General features: G+C 38.3%; 1 long non-coding RNA gene across 1 annotated transcript; it reads left to right on the top strand.

Annotated features, from left to right (window-relative positions):
- Positions 1 to 2,119: 2,119 nt before the first annotated feature.
- Positions 2,120 to 14,473, top strand: LOC110290642. Its single transcript, XR_002377479.1, has 4 exons — positions 2,120 to 2,476; positions 9,986 to 10,043; positions 11,766 to 11,927; positions 14,406 to 14,473. It is a non-coding gene; the product is annotated as an uncharacterized LOC110290642 (long non-coding RNA).
- Positions 14,474 to 21,485: the final 7,012 nt, after the last annotated feature.

Genomic DNA, 21,485 nt, shown 5'->3' with positions numbered 1-21,485 from the left:
CAGGCTGGCCTCTAACTCAGAAATCTGCCTGCCTCTGCCTCCCAAGTACTGAGATTAAAGGTGTGTGTCACTACTGCCTGGCTTCTTCCTGTTCTTTTTAAGGGAGCTAGGATTTGCTCCCAGGGCATGGCTTGTAGATTGCTGGTTTTAGGCTGCTTTTCAAGCTTGGTTTAGGCTAGTTCCTATGTAGTCTCTATTTTAGAGTTATTCTTGGTTTTCTTGGAAGACTTGGACTTTGGACCTTTATTGAGCACACTTAGAGTTCAAGAGTTCGCCATTTTACTTAGTCAGAACAAATATGTAAGCTCTGGTAGATCTGACCTTCTAATTCTCAAGCAGCTGTTCTTTCTCTCATTTTATTTATCCAGCTGTGTACATTCTTGCCTTGATCTGGTCACAGTCTTAATTTGGCATATTCACTATTCCCACTCTTCAGATTTTTAGCTTCCTCTCTTATGTTCATCAATGCAATTCAAGACATGGCTGCTTGCCTTTCTGATCTTTGATCTGCATTCTCAGCCTAGAATCATTTGTTCATCCTTTCAACATACTGTTCTAGATGCTTGGAGATGTTAGTTCAAAATACAGAAAATCTTTACATTTTGGAAAATATGTACACACATGGGAGACAAACAGTAGAATGACGCATAATGAATAAATGATAAAATTAAATTACAATGTATGTTATCAGATAATAACATCAATATAAATCAAAAGTGAGCAGACTGAGAGGAGTCAGGATATGAGTGAGTGTGATTTTAAACAGGAATCACCATAGACAATGAGTATGATGGTCAGACAATACATTAAGTTTGGTAACTAGCTATGTGAATCTTTAAGCAAAGGGCTGAAGGAGAAGAGGATGTTCTTTGAGTTCTAGAGAAGCAGGGAAGAAACCATCTTGTTACTACTAGGACTGAGCAAGTTTTTAAAGCTTTGTCAACCACTTTATTGACTTTGATTTCTGTTGTGAGTGTGGTACGTATAGGTTTGTTAGTGAATGATACTTATGTTTAGAAAGACCTGCCATTGCTGCTACTGTTGTAATGGACAGTAACAGGAGCCAGGTCATTTGATAGTAATGGTGACAGGAGAAGTAGCATAAAGTCCTCAGATTCTGTATAAATATGCAGAAAAGGTAAAGCTCATGAAATCTTACAAAACAGTGATTGCAATCATGTGAAAGAGAGACAAAAAGGAATGCTAAAGATCCCCAAAGTTCTAGGCTGAGAAACAGGAAAGACGATAGAGAATGTTGTGGATAAGGCGGTTTAGTAAGGGAGACCGGAGTTGAGTTTTACACTGAAATTTTAGCTTCCTAGTGAACATCCACATGGAGAAGTCAGGTAGGCAAATGACTTCATATTTCTGAAATGTCTTAAGTGGGGATATACATTTGGAAGTTATCCAAGAAATTATGTACAAAGCGCTGAGATTCAGCAGTGTCACCAGGCTGCGACTGATGATGGATGCAAGTGAAGACAAAGAACTAGAGCTTCTGCCCTAAGAGGACAGTGATGTGAAGAAGAAACAAGAGTCTGAGAAAGATAAGCAAGGGAGGGGTGAAAACAAGGAAGAATGATATTCTGGAAGGCAGTGATGAATTTGCATTGCCACAAAGAATTTCTTGTCTCTGCTAGTTGCTGGGAGTCAAGTTTATGGGTAATACAACTGAATCCTGGGTTTGAACTTAGTGAGAAGAGTTTAAGTGCAGTGGGTCACAGCTAAAGCCTGATAGGTGCTGGTTCCAAAGTGTGTGTGTGTGTGTGTGTGTGTGTGTGTGTGTGTGAGAGAGAGAGAGAGAGAGAGAGAGAGAGAGAGAGAGAGAGAGAGAGAGAGAGAAAGGAATAGCCAATGATAGTCTAGTAAATTCCAGCAAGTTCCATATCTCTCATTAAGAAAACTGATGGCCAGACATCATCCAATGAACCTAAAGTTCATGATCATAAACAGAGAGTGAGGCCAGGGAGCTTGTAAGTTTTCTTTCAGTATATCCTCCCATAGATACATAGTGATGTAGATTCTGTCTTAACTCTGTATGGTTAGGTCATAAAGGATTTGGTTATAATGATAAGCTGTAGGATTTAAGCTTAAAAGGAAGTTCTGATCGTGGTGGCTTAACAGGTTGTGGATCTTGGGAAGTGTGCAGCCATAGAACAGAATCAAAACCCAGCAGATACCACACCTAACCATCTGGCATTTTAGAAATTTCATATCGCAAGAAGGGTGCAGTAAGCCTTATCTGGGTGACAGAGAAAAGGGAACAATCTTCAGATAGGCAGCTACTGCGACACTGCTTTCTCAGATGTACTGATCATTACTTGGGAACTCAAACCTTAGAAGTAGGAGAAAGAAGAACATAAAAATACCAAAGAGACACCGCATGCCCTGGATGGAGGATCTGGAACATGTTGGAAAATCCACATTCACTCTCACCTATCATCACTCATGGAGTTTCAGACCCTACACTTTTGAGGTTTAGTAGATAGAGTTTTAATAACTATTTTTTATAATTTTTAAAAAATTCTATCTAGGCTGTTGAGGAATGTGTGGATGTTTTATTTTATTGTCACTGAATTCTACATTTTTATATTACAATAGCATGAAAATAGGTGACATGTATGCCATATGTAGTCACAGGTCGGGGGAGTCAGTATTTACATCTTTGTTTTATTGTTTTGTTAGTTTGTGAACCTTTAAGTGACTCATCTCTGGATCTTTAGAAACTTTCTATCTAGTCTTTGAGAACTCTTGTTGTTAGCATTCCATTGCTGAGAAATAGTTTGTGGGAAAACAACTTGAAGGAGAACATGTTTATTTTGGCTTATGTCACAAGTGTCAGACCACAGTAGTTTAGCACCACAGTACTGAACTGCACAGCATGACTTCATTCCTGAGAACTGAACATTGTGCTCATTTTCTGTCCTTGTGCTTCCTCCTCCCTCCATGCTTCCCTGTACACTTCTTGGCCACTTTTCTTTTATGTTGAATTCAAATTCTTAGATTATCACTTATCACAATGAACTTCCCTCTTACTCTAGTGGCATTTTGGGTTTTGTCTAAAATGTTCCTCTAAAGCTGTTTGCCAAAGCTATTCAAAAGTAAACAGATCATGAGGGCTCTGACTTCATCAATGAATGGACTATTAGACAAAAGCTTGGCAGGTGGCACTAACTGATGGATGAGCCCTTAGGATCTACATACTCCTCCAACCCTGTGCTCGCCTAGCCTAGCTTGCTGCTTCCTTGCTGCTATGTGGTAAGCAGCTTGTATCCTTTTTGCAGTGATGTGGCCTTGCCATAGGCAAGAAACAACAAAACAAACACTGTCTTTTTCAAGTTGTCCCCCCCCCCAGGGTTTATGTTATAGCAATGGAAGGCTAACACAATTATTTTTAGAGATTTTAAATCTCTTACCCATCCCCTTCTGTTTTTTAATTGTTCATTTGTTCCTGAAGAACATAAAAATAACTATGAAATTTCTGTAATCTCTGTATATTTTTCAATATTATTCTCATTGATTATATAATTTTCTGGTTTCATTCTACTCTGGTCTGGTAAAAACACAGCAAATTATGTTGGTTCTTTTGTATTTTTCAGATTTCCTTCATGGTCTAAAGTTTATTTAGTTAACTGATGTTTTTAGTCTCAATATTTCTTATTGGTTAACTTTTCAGAAACATAACTTCTTTTTATTTAGTGGATTTCTCATTTATACACTAATCTATTTTTATCACTTTTGTTGTTCATGGTCTACATGTCTGACCTTGCACTTCACTGATTTTCTCAGGATCACTCTTTTGAAACACATGGTATATTTCCTCTAACTTAGGATCATGGAGAGTCATTTTGATCTGGAGGAGCCATGGTCCTTTGAATGTTTCCTATATTCCTACATGGCTATGATCATGTTACTACACCCTTACTGACTGAAAAGTTGTATATAAGTTATTGTACTGAATAGTAAAAGTTAGATGTTTACCCTGATGCTTATCTCCAGACTCTGAAACCCTGGGCATCTTTATGGGCTCTCTCACACACACACACACACACACACACACACACACACACACACACACGCCCTTTTCCCCGTCCTGGTTCAGACACATGTAAGCTTCCAAACTTGCATGTATTCAGCTTCTGGGGACTGAGTTTTAATGTCGGTGTAGATTGTACCAGCAGATACTGCAGTCTTGGTAGTATGGAATATGAAAAGAACTGCCCCCAGGTCCCATGGGTTAATTGTAAATGACAGAATCTAGTGAGATGTCACCAACCACAGTCGTGTGTCACAGGGTGTGAAGAGTTGCTCCGTGCTTCTTAGGTCCTTCAGGATGAATTTAGGCAGCGGGTGCTTGGACCTGTAGAAGCAGTAGTCATAGCTCCTAAACCACAGGATCAGATCCCTTCCCAGGTCTCAGAGCATGATCTCAAATGATAGTGGGGACTGAGTTATCGGTGAGTATCAACTCAAGGTTGTTGGATGGAAAATAAATCTTTGTAGATCCCATACTAGTCCTGTTGCTTGCAGCATGAATAAACATTTTTCTCTGTCTCTGACTGCCTTCTCCAGATCCAAAAGGAATGAATACAGCAATAGTAGAGTTTGGGGCACAAGGAGCTGTGTTTACAAGGCTGTGAGCCACAAAGAAGACTGTCTCTAGGTTTCTAGTGTGTGTGGAAAGGTGATATTTAAACTCATAGTGCTAATGTGAAGGACATGAAGATCTTTAGGATCTAAGGGAGGGATGTAGTAGCCTGAGGCTTGTGGCTTACAACCTGCAGTTATAGAGGTCCTGGTGTCACAAGTCATAGATGGGACTCTGTGGTCTCAGAGACCAACTGCTTGAGAGGCCACAGTTTTCGAGGCATTGCTTGGGTGATTCTGGGGCTTAGGAGACAAGGAGCTATGTTATCAAGGGTATAGACTGGGGAGGAAAGCTTTGAGAGTTTAGGTAGGTTGATGTAGAGGTTGCCAGGGTTTAGATGATGACAGCCATGTTTCTGCAGTTGTGAGAAGCAGCTGAAACTTGTCACAGCCACGGGCATGTACAGGCCTAGGAGGAGCTATAAGTTCTTCCAGCTTCATATTGTGAAGCAAGGAAAGAGGCATTCTCCAGCTGCCATGAAGGAAAGACAGGTGGAGTGGCAAGGTTGCAGTAGTAGTCCTGCTGTTCTGAAGCTGCCGAATATTGAAGTGACTGTCCTTCACCACAGTGAGCCTGATGCTGATCCTTCAGACAGAGTGATGTCTACAGTGGCTGTGGTAGGAGCTTGAATCTCAGGATTGGGAGAAGTCTAATATGAACTCCTTTAGAGCAGAGAAGTTACTCTTAGGCCAGCCTGCCCTTCCAGTCAGATTTTTTTGTAATAGTTGGCCATCATTCGGAGGAGAGGCCCTTGGTCTTGCAAAGATTATATGCCCCAGTGCAGGGGAATGCCAGGGCCAGGAAGCAGGAGTGGGTGGGTTGGGGAGCAGGGCAGGAGGAGAGTATAGGGGACTTTAGGGATAGCATTTGAAATGTAAATGAAGAAAATATCTAATTACAAAAACAAACAATTTTTCATTTTAAATTGAAATTAGTTTTGTACAATATATTCTGATCATAGTTTTCTATCTCTGATCTTTCCACAGATCTTCTAGTTCTCCTTCCTTCCAGCCTCATGACTTTTATCCTCTTTTTAGGAAGCAAATAGGCCAATAAAAAGAAAAACAAGAATAAAACAAATGAAACAAACCAAATAAATGAAAGAGAGCAAGAGAAATGCATCTAGACACAAACATGGACACACATGCAGATGCAAACAGACACACACACACACACACACACACATGAAAGAGGGCATGAGTAATGCATCCAGACACAAACATGGACACACATACAGATACATACAGAGACATGCAGACACACACAGATACACACACACACACACACACACACACACACATACACACACACACTGCCCCATTTCTCTGTCTCATTTAGAAATCATAATCAATAAGAAAACAAAACACAAAGATAAATAAGCTGGGGGTGGGGAGGACAAAGCATTATGAGCCTCAATCAACCAATCATTCAATCAATCAATCGACCTTTTTATTTGTTTTATTGTGACATAGGCCTTCCCTTAAGTATGGTTTGTTTGCCCAGTGAAAGAGTAGGAGAAACTAATTTCTTCTTTGTGAGTAGTTGCCAATTGGAGATACTTTCTTGGTTAGGAATAGGGACTCATGTCTACTTCACCCTATCGTTGCTAGAACTCTCTCTGGCTTGGACTTGTGCAGGCCCTTGATGCTGCCACCATCTCTGTGGGTTCACATGTGTGTCATCCCTATTGTGTCTGGTAGACACTGCTTTCTTGGTGTCATCCTTCTCCTCAGGTTCTTAGAGTATCACTACTTCCTCTTCTGCAGAGTTCCCAAAGTCCTTAGAGGAGGGACCTGATGAAGACATCACATTTAGGACTGAATGTTTATAGTTGCTCTGAACATTGTCCAGTTGGTCCAGTTGTGGGTCTCTGTATTTTTTTCCCATCTACTACTGAAGGAAGTAGATGGTTGCACAAGATGCTGGTCTATGAGTATAGCCAAATGACATTAGGAGTCATTTTACTGCTACATTGCTTTAGCTGAGTAATGTCATTTGGTTTTCCTGTAGGAATGTGCCTATCTAGTTTTAGACTATTGACTACCCAAGCAGTGTCAGACCTGGGCTCCATCTCATGGGCCTTAAATCCAATCGAGCAGTGAGCAGTGGTTGGTTATATCTGCAGCCTTTTTACTACTACTGTACCAGGATATCACTGTAGATTGCAGTGTTTATAGCTGAGTGTTTCTTTTTCTCCTTTAGTAGTGTTTAGGGTATCTTCTAGTACTCTGGTTAAAGAGTAGCTTCTCTGCTTCTCTAGGACCAGCCTGTTCTTTCAGTCAGATTTAAAACCCATGAGACTATGGAATTCTCATACAGTCATAATTGAAAGTATTCTGCTATGACAGTGTTTTTCCAATCATCTTTACCTCCTGAGAAGTGTGGAGTCCTTCATCACTTCTGAGAACTGGGTTGAGGCTTCAGTTGCTGTTTGGACTCTTCATGCTGTTCAAGGTCACAGTTTCTTTCTGGCTGCTTTCCAGAATTCTCTTTCAGTCTCCTCAACACTTCACTAGCCAAGTTCTTTTCTGTCAAGAGTCACATGCAAGAGACCTATATTTGGTGGCTTCTGCATTGTCAAATTTATATTAATGTTGGGTTTTTTTTCTTTTGTATGTTTCTACAGCAAAATACCTAAAACTTTTAAAAATCTGGGTTCAAGAAGTTCCATAATTCTTGATACTGGGATAATCTGGTCACTGAGGAGCCCAGTGATTTGGGAGAAGAATCATGATACCGTGCTAAAGAATGTATTGAGTTAGCCTAAAGAAACAAAAGGGGAGACACTCATGACTGGCTTATTTCACTTTATAGTTCTATTCATGCTGCCTCAAGAGAAGGGTTACATTTTGGGGTTAATATTGGTCATTATGTATATATGCCAAAATCTGTATATCCATTCATTCATCAAACAACCTCAGGTGATTCCACATTTTGACTCTTTTTTTAATGGTGCCATAATAAACATTGGAGAAGGCTGCTATCCCCTTTATATAATTATTTCATTTCCTTGGATGTTTTTCCAGTTGTGGGTTGGCAAGATCCTATTGTAGTTAGTTCTATTTGCCATTTTCTGAGGAACATTGTTCTCCATAATGATGAGAGGAATTTACATTCTACCAACAGTGTGCCAGGACTCCCTCATCTCATCTCACTGACATTTGACATTATTACCATTGTCATTATCACTGGGATGACATGATGCCTCATTTTGATGATTACATTTGGATTTCCTTGATGATTAATGATATTGACCATTTTTATGTATGTGTTAGTCATTGGCATATCTTCTTTCAAGAAATGCTTTTTTCAGACCATTATTACAACATGAAATACAATTGCTAATTTTTGCTATTGAGGCTTTTGAGTTCCTTATTGTTTTGATTAATCCTGCCATGTTATGTTGCATCACTAGCTTGCAGATATTTTCATCCATTTTTCGGGTCTCTTCATTTTAAAGAATGAATGATAGATTGCCATCCATGCGCTTTCTATAGATGTAATAAAGACATGACCAAAAGCAACGTGAGAAGAAAATTGTGATTTTCATCTAATACTTCCATGTAAACAGTCCAATAATGAAGGAAGTCAGGAGAAGAACTCAAGCCAGGCTGGAACCTGGAGGCAAGAACTGAAGTAGATGCCTTAGGAGAAGGATTATTACTGGGTTGTTCTGTGTGGCTTGATCATCCCAGCACCACCCACTGTTGGAGGAGCCATCTCACAACAATCATTAATCAGGAAATGCTCAATAGATTTGGCTATAGGCCAATCTTATGGCAGTGTTTTCACAATTTATAGATCTTCTTCCTAAAGACTCTAGCCCATGTCAAGTTGACATCAAACTAATCAACGCACTGGTATTTAAAAACCTTTTACATTAGTGTAGACAAAGGGTGAGATGTAACCACAAACTACAGCAGTCCATAACAGAGCTGCCCTACTCCCTATAGGGAATCCAGGAAGAGACTGTCCCCTCTCATCATTATCCTGACCACAGAGGATAAAATGCATTTCTAAAGGGTTCACTTAATTTGATATAATCTCATTTAACTCTTTTTGCCTTGTTGCATTCTCTTTTGAGGTAGTGTTAGAAAGATTTATTGGCTACCACCTGTCTCTTGAAGGGTCTCTGTTATATTTTCTCCTAGTGGTTTCACAGTCTCTTACTGCATGAGATTTTGGAAGCATGATGGTTTACTGACAGCTTATTACTTAAAATTATTCAAATTTTATTTTAGGTAACTGAAAAAGAACTGGCTATTTCTGAGGCATAGCAAGGACTTGAAACTCATGGATAACACTTAGCTGTAGCAAGAAGCTCTTCATTAACTGTCCCGTAGGACACATGTGACCCACCAGAGCTTGCTTCTTCTTGCCTAAATCTCTTTTTCTCTACTTTTAAGAATTTCATACATCCATACAATGAAATATATTTATATCTATCTCTCATTTTCTACCTCTAACTCCCATAATTTCCCTTTAATATGGTCCCACCCAATTCCCTGTAGTTTTTTTTTTAATAACCCATTAAGTTCAATTAGGGATTCTCATATATGATACTTCTTTTTTCTTCAACAACTGCCTTTGTTGGCAAATGAAGTACCTGAGCCTCTCACTCAGCCTGGCTGCACTTACAACCCAGCACCAACCTCCCCAGTAACCAGGTTCTCTGTGTTTCTATACCAGCATTTCAAGAGTTATTTTCACAGGGTTGCACTCAGCCACTTTCAACTGGAACTCGATAAGTTTTTGGTAATAGCTTAATCAATCAGTTTAATCACAAAAAGATGATGTTACATAATCAAGTTGCCTTAAGCAGTAATGCTTCCCAGAATAATGGAATTAGGGTGAGTAAACATGTCCATGACACGAATCATATGACCTTAACAATTATTTTTAAGTAAACACTTTTTCTTGATGCCAGTTTCATAAGCTTTGGTTTAAGCATCAGAAACACCAGCATCATCCTCTTTCTGTGGTCATTAAGAATTCGTTTTTTTTTCAAGTTAGTTTTTTTTTTTAAAGCTAGATTAATATATAAACTATCTGCTAAATTTGTAGCCAGTAAAAGAAGTAGGATTAAAATGGAACTGAGTTTTAGCATAAAAGTAAAGAAGAAACAAGGCCATGTAAGTAGAATTGAAAAAAAAAAAGGTGCCTGAATGAACATTTTAATTAACTCACATGCAATTTTAATTAAAAACATAATGTGTCAGGAAAATGAGTAATGCCTTAGGGCAATAAAATATCTGTGTTTCCTGCTTAATCTTCTGCTTCATCTCTTTCAGAGCACGTGTGTGTTATTGTTAAGATTTTTTCTCCTCTATTTTACAGAGAGCTTCTGCTGACAGAATGAGTCCAGCATAACGAGAAAGTTGCACAAAAATACTGTGTGAGGACTCTTTTTCTTTCTTAATCAAATTCTTGATTTTCTGATTATTTACATTTTCAAAACACTGTTTTTTGGAAATATGATAGCTAAATCAAATTAAAATGTCTAAATTCACCGTGGTACAAATTTATGACCTCCTTTGTGATTAGGACTGTAATTCCCAGACACCCGATTTGGGTACTAATCCCTTGGCTGTTAAGTACATGGAAGCACTTGACACCTTGTAGAGTCCAGAGTCACATGATTTCGAAATCTATTTTACCTATTTATGGAAATGGAAGTTGAAGTCTTGTCAACTCTGATCCTTGGTCTATAGACTATGAGAATAATATACCCCACTGTGGGATAAATATAGAAATCATGTCCTCTCCCTCCTTAGAGTTTTATTGTAGTGAAATGAAAACTGTTTTGTGTTCTTTGTTTATGACCCACCATTTCCTTCTATAGAGACTTAGTCTTGGCAACTGCAAAACTGGAGGAAATGGAAATCTGTTGTGGGAAATATTAAAAAAGATCTGGCACTTCCAGTGCTTGTCCCAGCAACTCTATGTCCCAGCAGCCTGGCTGGCCACACACTGGTGGGCAATGGCCGACCTGTTTTTATCTCGTGGAGACTCTGACTCAGATCCAAAATCTCTCCACCCAGCTCACTAGGTTCCCAGTGGCAGGTCATTACCATGGCAGCCCCATGCTTCAATATCCCCATGGCCTTTGTGGCCATCAGGCAAACCCACATGTTGCCACTGTACCTTTCTCTCTGGAAACCAGCCGGGTTTCCATGAAAAGAAAAACACCACACAAACTTAGTTCTGAAACATTGGTAACTCAATCTCTGGGCGCAACAACTAGAATCCTAATCTTGTAAACCATATTAAATCTAATTTCTCCCATGGCAGATCCACTAGGACTCGCCAAAAGCCGGGAGACGCTTGTCCTCACACTATCCCAGTCCAAAAGCTCGCTCTCTCTCTCTCTCTCTCTCTCTCTCTCTCTCTCTCTTTCTCTCTCTCTCCCTCTCTCTCTCTCCTCCTCCTCCTCCTCCTTTCTTCCCCTATCCAACCCAGAAGTCCCTCCTACTTGCCCTGTGATTGACTCCTTTATTCACTAGGGGATTGATTGGGTCACAAGAAGTCACCTGAGTATGTGACTCACTCCTTGTCCTCAACCCCTCCCAGGAGAGTGGAATTAGCATCAAAATACAAATGGCACCAGGCCAATCCACAACAGAAATCCATCAGGAGTCTGTGAACCATGTAATGAAAGAATAGATGGAAAGTCTCTGATGGGAGAGCTAGCAAGGAATATCACATCATGGCCGACACACATGGTCAGGAACATCTTAAAATGTCTTACTATTGGGTATCTGATATAAACCACACTTCCCATCCTCTTGAAAAAATTCTCCTGGAAATCCCACACTGTCCACTTTGGATTTTTGGCCTGGATTCAGGTAGAGGGTGTAGCTGACTGCTAAATTTCACTGGGTTGTGATAACATGCTGACTCATGAGGAAAAAGACTCAACTAGAATCTATCTTCTCCTAATCCCAATGGCAGCTCTAGTTGCCTTCCCATCCAAGGTGAGGCTTTCTCCTATAGCCACGCTTTTTTCAATTAATTTTGGTTTCTGGGGCATCTGGAACCTATCTTCTATCACATAAGTGATAGAATATATAAAAGTGTGGTACTACAAATTATAATTAGCGTGTTTTGCCTACCACAGAACTTTCCAAAAGTCCAAGAGTTAAATTATCAAGATTAAATCTATTATAGATGTTCCATCATTCTTCTAAGATTGGCTGCTGCCTCGGGATGTAAAATAGGTGCTTCCTTGAAACTACAAGAAATACCAATCAGTATTAAAGAAATAAAAAAGATTTAAAAAGTGAGTAGAAATGCCAACGTCCAAAGAAACAGACAAGGCAATTTCATAGCACAAAGGCTTCCTATGTTAGCAATATAGAGTCTGCATGGTGACTGCAATGAGAGTAGAGAACTTGCGCAGTGGGGGATGACTCTGCTAAGAAGCATGTCATCAGCCTTGGAGTGATTTCATGGCTTCACTCCCAAAACAGATTTAGTACATGACTAGGAACCAACTACGGCATAGCCTGTGGTGGGTTGCCTTTTGTAAAGAGCCAATATCAAATGATGAGCTCTGTCCTTCAGTGACATACCTATTCAGTACACAGAACTGATGTACAGAACTTTGTGTTTCCCTTGGTTCCCAGAAGAGGTCTGATGACCAGGGAGGGTTCTTCCTGTTTCCAACTCTCCTGTGGCTTCTCACACAGTTGGAGAGCCATCAATCTAACACATCAGGTATATTTTATAAAAGCCTTTTATTTCTTTTAATATACTGTTCATACAACACTGGTTATCAAAAAATAAACAAACTTGCTTACTTTTTTAAAAAAAATTTACATTACCTAAACTCAACAGAAGTAAATAAGTCCCTATACTAAATCTTAATACTGATTTCAGGTTACCTTAATAAAAAATAAATCTGTTTAAAATCATTTTGGGGAGATTCTTACTAGAGAATTGTAATTTTATATTTATTTACTTTTGTTTGCTTGGTTGTTTGTTTTGAGATGGCTCTCATTATATACCCTAACTGGCCCAGAACTCACTATGTAACCAGACTAGCTTCAAATTCAGAGTCCTGCCTGCCTCTGACTCCCTAGAGCTTGGATTTAAAGACATTATGCATCACTTCTGGCTTGTAATTTTACTTTTTATCCAGTAAAGGTGAAGACCGAAATAGGCAGCATTAGATATTTAAGATTTGAACTGGCAGTGTGCTGTAATCATCCCCTTAGTTTTGCCCCTCCTCCAGCTTTGCCTGATGCTCTGGGATCAATGGGACTTTTAAGTTACGTCTGAGAATTCTTAATTCATTGTTATCATGTTCTCTGGACCAAATATAAAGAACTATGAACAGTCAAGCACAAGAAGTCACATGTTCTGGGCTGTGCATTTCCAAAAGCAACCATGTCACACACAGTCTGGGATTTTTACTTTTTTACTTTTTTGGTTCCTGATTTATCTCTTTTCAAGTCTGTAAGCTGAAACAAAAGGTTTCAATGAAATGTTAGAACCCTCCAGTCATGACTTCCTTCATAGAATAAATGCCAAGGCTTCTCTGCTAGCCTAGACTTAGAGATTTAGCACAAGTTAATAAATAAACAATGTATGGGGGAGCTAAGCAAAGGAGGATCCTTTTAGAGAGACTGGGTTATAGTGCCTGAGGGCCTTGCATTGCTTCTTGGAGCAGGAGGTGACACTCTCATTTCGTTATTTGTGTGTTTCCTGTATCACCTCCTATGCCCATCAAATGATGGTGCAAGAGAGTAATACTGGTGACCTCCCTTATGTAGTCTCAGTACTGCAGGGCACAAAGATGAGAAATGCTACTTCTCCTTCAGTTTCCACAAAACCCTTCTGTTCTTGAAACCATCCTGGTTTTCTTTCCATGCCTTCTCCCTATAGTTCAAATGCCCATAGGGAATCCGTTACTAGTAAAATTAATAAAACTATAGTCCTACTCCCCAACTTTCTTCTTTCTATTGTGATTCTATCAGTTCTTTGGAAGGAAGTCAATTAAATTAATAATGTATGCCCCATTGGGTAGTAAACCTAGCCTTGGAAAGTACAGGTCACTCAAAAGGCAAATGCATTAGTAACTGAGTCACCTGTATGCAGCCTTTGATCTACATTTCCTCTAAGGGACTTTTGCTAAGTAAGAGGAACATGATTCTTGGTCAGAGAAAACTCGCATAGAACTTGGCAATCATTCAGAACTCCTTGAAGTCCCCACAGCATGTAATGGTCCCTAAGGCACCGCCAGCTTTGTGTAGTTTTCAAGGCAGGCAAAATAGTATCAATTATTTACTGAGGCTCTGATGCCAGCTCCTCTTGCCATAGAAAATGTTATGAAAAGAAGAAACCCATTGTGACATTATGGGGCATGTCTCCCTTTTGGAGATAGTGATTGTTAGAGAAAGTCTGGTTCTAGAAACTTGAACTACTCAGGGTGCCTTAGGTTCTTGTGGCTTTTGCACTTTCTCTGGCCTGACAAGGGAGATAAAAATCATTTCCTACCCACAGGGGTGCTTCTGCTTTCACTGGATATAAAGTAATTTTTATTAGATTATTATAATTTTAATGGGTACTAATCAGCTGGTAAACATACGGGCAAAGCTTGTATCCACACCTGTTCTCAGCTGGTATGAAGATCTCTTTGTAGCATTTCACATACATAGGCTGAGTTCATTAAATACTAAATACTGTATTAATAATTGACTTACTTGGAAACAAATTGGCCCCAGTGCTGTGTGTTCTGTTTTAATTTTCCTTACAGAGACAGGAAAGGCATAGAAGGCTTCTCATATGGAGTAGTTTAACAGAGTAATAAAGCTTATTATCGAAAACAACAGTTCTAACGCACTTTTGCTAGTTCCCAGGGACTCATGAAAAATTCCTTCTTTGCTTTTGCAAGACTATTCATTTCATTTAGCTTTTAAAGCCTATCTCCATTCTGTCTCAAAGGTAGCATTTTGCATTTTGAAACCAAAATATAATGCCTTTTTAGGAAAATAAGTAGAAATAAGGACTTTATCAGCTTAGCCTAATTTACTGAATAGATGTCTACAGTTAGTTGTCAGTATTATTCTTTTAATAAACTGTTCAGACCCTCATTTGATTGTTAAACTATTAAGATAAAATGGAAAAAAATCAATGCAACATCCACATCCAGAAACATCAAATAAGGACAGTAAAAAAGAGAAACTTTAGCTTTTAACATAATATTTTTTTGGTTTTCCTTGAGAACTCCATACACATATAAAATACATTTTGATATGTATGACCATGCTCCACACATTTCCTCAAAGGTCTCAGTCCTCCTGATCCTCTGCCCAACTTCCTGTCCTCTTATTTTTAATTTTTTAAATAACTCATGGACTCCAGCTTATGTTGAACGTACTCTGATGGAAGGCCATCCACTGGGGCATGGACAACTTTCTCAGGACCACAACCTTGAATAAAATTGTTGTAGAAACTCATATCACATAAACTGCCAGCAGCTCTTCAGCCAAAAGTCAGGCTTCCAGGATCACCCCTCCACCACTACTCATGTTGGTGTGTTAACTGACTTGATCTTGTGCAGGTTTGGCCAGACAGTCATTGCTGCTCTGAGTTCTTGAGGGCACAGGGCACGTCATGCACAGAAGTCACTATTTCACAGCAGGTGCTCCCAGTCTTTGGCTCTTAGAGTCCTTCTACCCCTTCTTATACAATGTTCCTTGAACTTTTGGAGAAGTGTATGGTACAGATGTCTCACTTGGGGAGACTCTGTACATTGACCGGTTGTATGTCTCACCGCCCCAACCACAACAGTAAAGAAAAGTTTCTCTGATAATTGCAAAGAACTGCATTAATGTATAGTAAGTATAAGATAAGTACTTAGGAAGCATTCTGATACTATATTTATTTACTGAGACAATACTGTAGTGGTAGTTGGTAAATCTGCTCTAATCTCCCAGAGTCAGCAGCATGTACTCCTGCTCACTGCCTGTCCAATGTTCTGGATTCTCAAATGAAAGGCACACAGAGGCAGCCTTACACTTAATATGCCGTAAGCAGCTCAGTGGCTCAGCCACTCCCAGGCTTTCACTTGGCTAATGCTTCTATCTTGAAAGGCAAGATAGACTCAGTCTTTAAGCATATAGTTTTGTCCTATAATAAAACTTCCTTCGAGTGTCTTACTTTGTTTCACCTCTAAATTCTTTCTCTCATGTTGACAAGAATCTGGAAAACTAAACTAGTGAAGTCTCAATTTCCCTATGCCTGTAACCTTACCACTGACACCAGGTGCACTGTCTATATAGTGGCAGCATCAAAAGTATAAAACATTTACTATTGTCTGCATTTTCAAGGTGAACACTCCTAAGATTCAGCAAGCTTAAATTTTCTCCTACTCAAGTGCCAAAGCTGGACCTCAGGCAGAGAGATTAGTCTCAGTTTTTTCCGTGTCATGCTTTTCTCTCTCTGATAAGAACACCTACATTTACTGCACATGTACTATGCATGGTAGACTTTCCTCATTCCCTAATCTCAGTGCCATCTCTGACATTATTATAACAATAAAAGAAGCAGAGATGGAAATAAGGTCATTTTCTTGTCCATATTAACAAAGGAAGAGGCAGACACATTTTCACATCCGGATCCACATAATATTCAACCAGGGCTATTGCTACAAAGACGCATATTCACACACACATATAAAAATGTGTTTTAAAAAATGTGGTGCACACCTTTAATCCCAGCACTCAGGAGGCAGAGGCAGGCAGATTTCTGAGTTTCGAGGCCAGCCTGGTCTACAAAGTGAGTTCCAGGCCAGCCAGGACTATACAGAGAAACCCTGTCTCGAAAAAAACCAAAGGGGGAAAAATTGTGCATGGATTTTTCCTGCGGATGTGAATTCCCTGATACACACATACAAACACACATATAAACACACACACACACACACAAACATACACACACACACACATGCACACATACACACAAACACTAAAATAAAATGGTATGACTCCGTTTTCTCAAGTTGTTTACATATGAAGAATAGTGGAGCTGTTGATGGTAGAAAGGTCACGGTGGAACTAAAAACCATGATATCTTTTGAAATAGGTAGTATACAAATATATGATTCAAGTACCTATCTCACTACAAGCCGTTCTCTATGCATGAGAATGTTCAGTTTTGCATAGTTTCAAGAACCCCTTGGGATGTTTTCTAGTCAGTTAAAATGACCCCACTTTTTCTTGGGGTAGTAGTATGCAGACACTGAATGGTCTTCTCACTCTCAGCTCTGTCAATCTGCTCTCCCAGAGATCCCAGAGCTGTAGCTTTGGCTCCTGTGGATAGCCTCACTTCTGTTCAGTGTAGTCGTTAAACATCATGAAGCAGTTGGGCACTGTCCTATACAGGTGACTTTGGATGGTGCCTGCCTATCACTGATTCTCACCTGTAAGTTACACACTTTACTCTGACCTTGCTGATGCAGTCTTTAAGTGATATGCTGTTATGACTGAGCTTGCTCTTTCTATTGTCTGTGGCCACTTTTTCTAAGTAACATCTCAAACTTGCTCCATTGCGATGAGCCCTATTCACTGTGTCTATCTACATAAATGTGCCAAAATGGCATCTCCATATCAAGAAAAATAACTGTCAATCTTACTCAATCAGCTCTAAGCAGCTACACCAGCATGAGTCCCACTGTAAATATATTTTTAAGCATACAATTCATTTTCTTTTTTTCCTGCTAGCTTCAGTTTTCCCTGATGCATTTGTTAAAGTAAAAATGGACCAGTTAAAATCTTTGAAGAAAAACTACTTTTGGAATTTGGAACAGTGGATGAAATTTGTGCTTTTCCTTCTACAATGAAAACTCACATCCAAGTACAGAGTGTAAAACACACACACACACACACACACACACACACACACACACACACAAGAATTAGGATGAGTGGAGACTGCCAAGTCATTGCTGTTGCCTAAAAGGTGTGAGTGTGTGGCTGCTCCTCTGTGCTAGAGCTCAGTGAACAAAACCATTTCTCTTTGTCACACAAGTTGTACGGCTGGCAGTATCCCACTTGTTTAATTAACTTTCAGTTAGTATTCCACAGGGATAGATAGATATGAAAACTCCAAAGTTGTCTTGCAAGACATAAACAATTCCTGGCAAATGCTCTTAAAGAGAAAGGAGAACATACTTTGATATTTCATAACTTTCATCTGTCTGTTCAGTAGAAACCCAACTCAACAAATCAGCAGCTGATCGATGACTGTCCACTACATAGAAACCACTGCATTAACTGTTAAGAAAGATGCATGTGCCTTGTTGAGCCTGTAGAGCAAGGCTGTGATGATTTGCATGCAAGTCTCCAGAAAAAAAAAAGAACTTTAGACTGCAGCCACAATATTATTCATCCTCTCTCTCTCTCTCTCTCTCTCTCTCTCTCTCTCTCTCTCTCTCTCTCTCACACTGTGTCTCTCTTTGTCTCTCTGTGTGTTTTCTCCAATTTGTAGATCTAGATGGACTGATGTCTTTTTTTTTCTATTTTTGGAGCCATTTTATTTCATAGGCCACATCCAACATTTTATACCCGGTAATATCATTTCATATATGTCTGGAGCTCATGTTCTTTTCTATCTATCTATCTATCTATCTATCTATCTATCTATCTATCTATCTATCTATCTATCTATCTATAATCTGTATAGTTTAACACAAATACAAATTTATTTGATATATCTAATTTCTATATAACTCTATTGGATTCAGTTTATTCTTCCTCCTTTAATTTCTTTATCTTTTCTCTGACAAAGAGGAATCTGAATTCGTTTTCTACAGAACAGTTGTCTATTTGGCCAGTCTAAAATTTCTGTTGCATTGTTAACCAGTATCAGACAATAGAAATGATTTGACTTTTTTTTTTTTCAATTTGAGAAAGTAGCTTTTAAAACAACTTAGAGGGAGGCCATTTTTTATCCAAATGCTCTATAGAAACATTTCTTGATAGAAGCATCATTTTTCTTTTTTTTTTTTAATTTTTAGGTATTGTCTTCATTTACATTTCAAATGCTATCCTAAAAGTCCCCTATACACTCCCCCCATTCTGCTCCCCTACCCACCCACTCCCACTTCTTGACCCTGGTGTTCCCCTGTACTGGGGCATATAAAATTTGCAAGACCAAGGGGCCTCTCTTCTCAATGATGGATGACTAAGCCATCCTCTGCTACATATGCAGCTAGAGACAGGACAGCTCATGTTCTTTACACTTCTTTATAAAGAATTTTTCAGAACTGCTATTCATTTTTTGTATGTATTTAAAGTCTATTGAGTCTGAGTTCAGTTTACCTTGCTAATGCCTAAAATCCCAACTTAAATTTCACAGTGTTGATTATACATGTTTATATTGTTTATCTTTACTCTACTAACACTATTAATGCATCATATTAAGATTTTATAAAATATCAAGCAATTTTTAGTATCACCTTATTGTTGTAATGTGTAAAACAGGAAAACAATAATAAAACAAAGTGAAAAAATACAAAGAAAAAATAAAGGAATAAGTTGGGGAAAATATCTGACTGAGTGGCTGAAGGCCAATGGCAAAGGAAGGCAAAGGTCACAGTTCATATAGCCCAGGAGGAGAAATTAGGGAACATAGCCAGGAAAATTAAATGACTTTTGTTTGAGGTAAAACATAGTCAGCTCTGGAGAACAAGAAACACCTGAATATTGATTTTTCTGAATTAATATTTTGAAATCTCAAGGAAAGTGAGAAGGTAGTAGGTGTTGTGGCTGCTTTGAGGTGAGGACGACTCTCAACTCGGCTTTTGAAACCATGCATATCTAGGACCCTTACTGTGCCTTATCATCATGAACAGTTCTTATGATTCTCTTAATTATGAACCCATAATAAATCCGCCTCTGAAATTTGCTTGAAGGCTTTAAATACTGAGTTTATTTTGTTTATTTTTCGTTGGAATGAGGCCTGTTGGGACTTTTGGGTGTCGTTTTTATTATCCAACCAGATTCATATTACTCCCTGGTAAGTTTACTGCCCAGAGTTTGAACACTTGTTCCTGAGGTCTGGGGGCTTATTTAGCATTTTGGGTGTTTGTCTAACAGAAGAATTTCTCTATAGAGAGAAGGTAAGATACATAGCTACAAAGTCAGTCTCTCTTTCAACCAGGAGCCAGGGTCTAAGGACTTCAGATTTTCAAATCAGTCACTCTTCATAGATCATGCTATAGATTACCACTATTTTGCTTGCTTTTGCTAAACCTTTGAGAGATCCCTGGCAACAGATGGCTGGCCATCTAGTCTGTGTGGATCCACAGGATCCAGATTCAGTTAGAGAACTTTCATGAAAAATTAAGGTGAAGAGTTGTTGAGGAAAATCCTGAAGTTGACCTCTGGCCTCCAGAGGCATGTGCACACACACATATGTACAACATATATAAGTACATACATATGTATACACAATTGCATCCACATTTCCATAAATGCAAAAAAATCTGTGAAGTTTATGATGTTGATAATCCTTTGAGTTTTTCTATAAAATCATTTCACACAGTTAATTTTACAGAAATATTTTTCTATTTTTATGAAGTTGACAAATTCCAATTTTCTATTTTTTCTTGGGGAGGTGAATAAAAGACTAATTAAGATAACTATTTAATTAAATGTTCACTCAACAGTATTTAATCCAAATAAATAACTTGAAATGTTCAAAAGAAAGTGAAAATGTGTTATGAAGCTGTTACTTTCTTTGGTGATAATGAAAAGCATATTCATTTGACAGCCTTTATTACTGTGGCTCATAAGATAAGAAGGAAAATTTTTAGTTATAATATAAAAGAAATGCTTTGTAGTCATTCAAAAGCTTTAAACTATAAGAAGAATGTCTGTACATTAGCTTCTCATAATTTAAGAATACCCTTGCCCAGTCTTGTGAGTCAAATAAGACACCACTGCTTCATAACTTGTTAGAAATCACATCTGTAGAGATCATATTCAACAAAGTGGGTGATACTCATGAAGGGTGTTGTGAAACTTGGCTTTATGAAACACAGCATGTTATAAATTTCAAACAAGCTAACCAAAAATGATAAAATCCAGATGCTTACATTTAAAATTTTGGACAAATGATTAAGTTCACAAATACTCTTTGGACATAGTTTCAAAATAAGAAATAGATGCAAAAATTAGGTGGCTGAGCATGAGTTTATATTTTTCTTCTTCCTTAAATTGCCAAAGGCTTAGCAAAATAGGCAAATGTTTTGTTAATATTCTATATGTTCACATCTATCTTCTAAAATCCTATGCCTGAGAGAAGGTAACCTTTCTTTGTTCTGAGGCAGAGATGATTGCTTTAGGATAGTAAATGATACATTCCATGAAACCACTTACAATGATATGAATATGCAAGAAAATTAAAATGGATAATTTGTTTTTCAAGTTGTGGTTTGAGAAATAGTATCAAAGTTTCTGATATCTAAAATTGTACTATCAAGCTTGGAATTATTAAGATCAATTTATGGGGATGTATAAGCTATATAACTCAGTGAATAACCTGCTTTTAAAAATTACCACTTACGTTATATCTCACCCTATTTCAAGTTGATATTACTAACTAATGTAATGTATCTATACAGTATCTATACTTCAGCTTTGCCCTAAAAAGAATTAGCTGTATTTCTGTAATAGCTCCATAAAATCCAAAACTTAAAGTTTTTTTTTTTTTTCAGAAAATGACACCAAAGAAAACTGACCTAGGCTTTGATGGAAGGAAAAAACAGAGGATATCTATATCTATGTGTGTATATATATATATATATATATATATATATATATATATATGT

Source organism: Mus caroli, chromosome 3 (genome assembly GCF_900094665.2).
Source record: "Mus caroli chromosome 3, CAROLI_EIJ_v1.1, whole genome shotgun sequence".
Taxonomy (NCBI): domain Eukaryota; kingdom Metazoa; phylum Chordata; class Mammalia; order Rodentia; family Muridae; genus Mus; species Mus caroli.
Note: the sequence above shows the minus strand (reverse complement) of the source record. Positions and strands in the feature narration are given on the sequence as shown.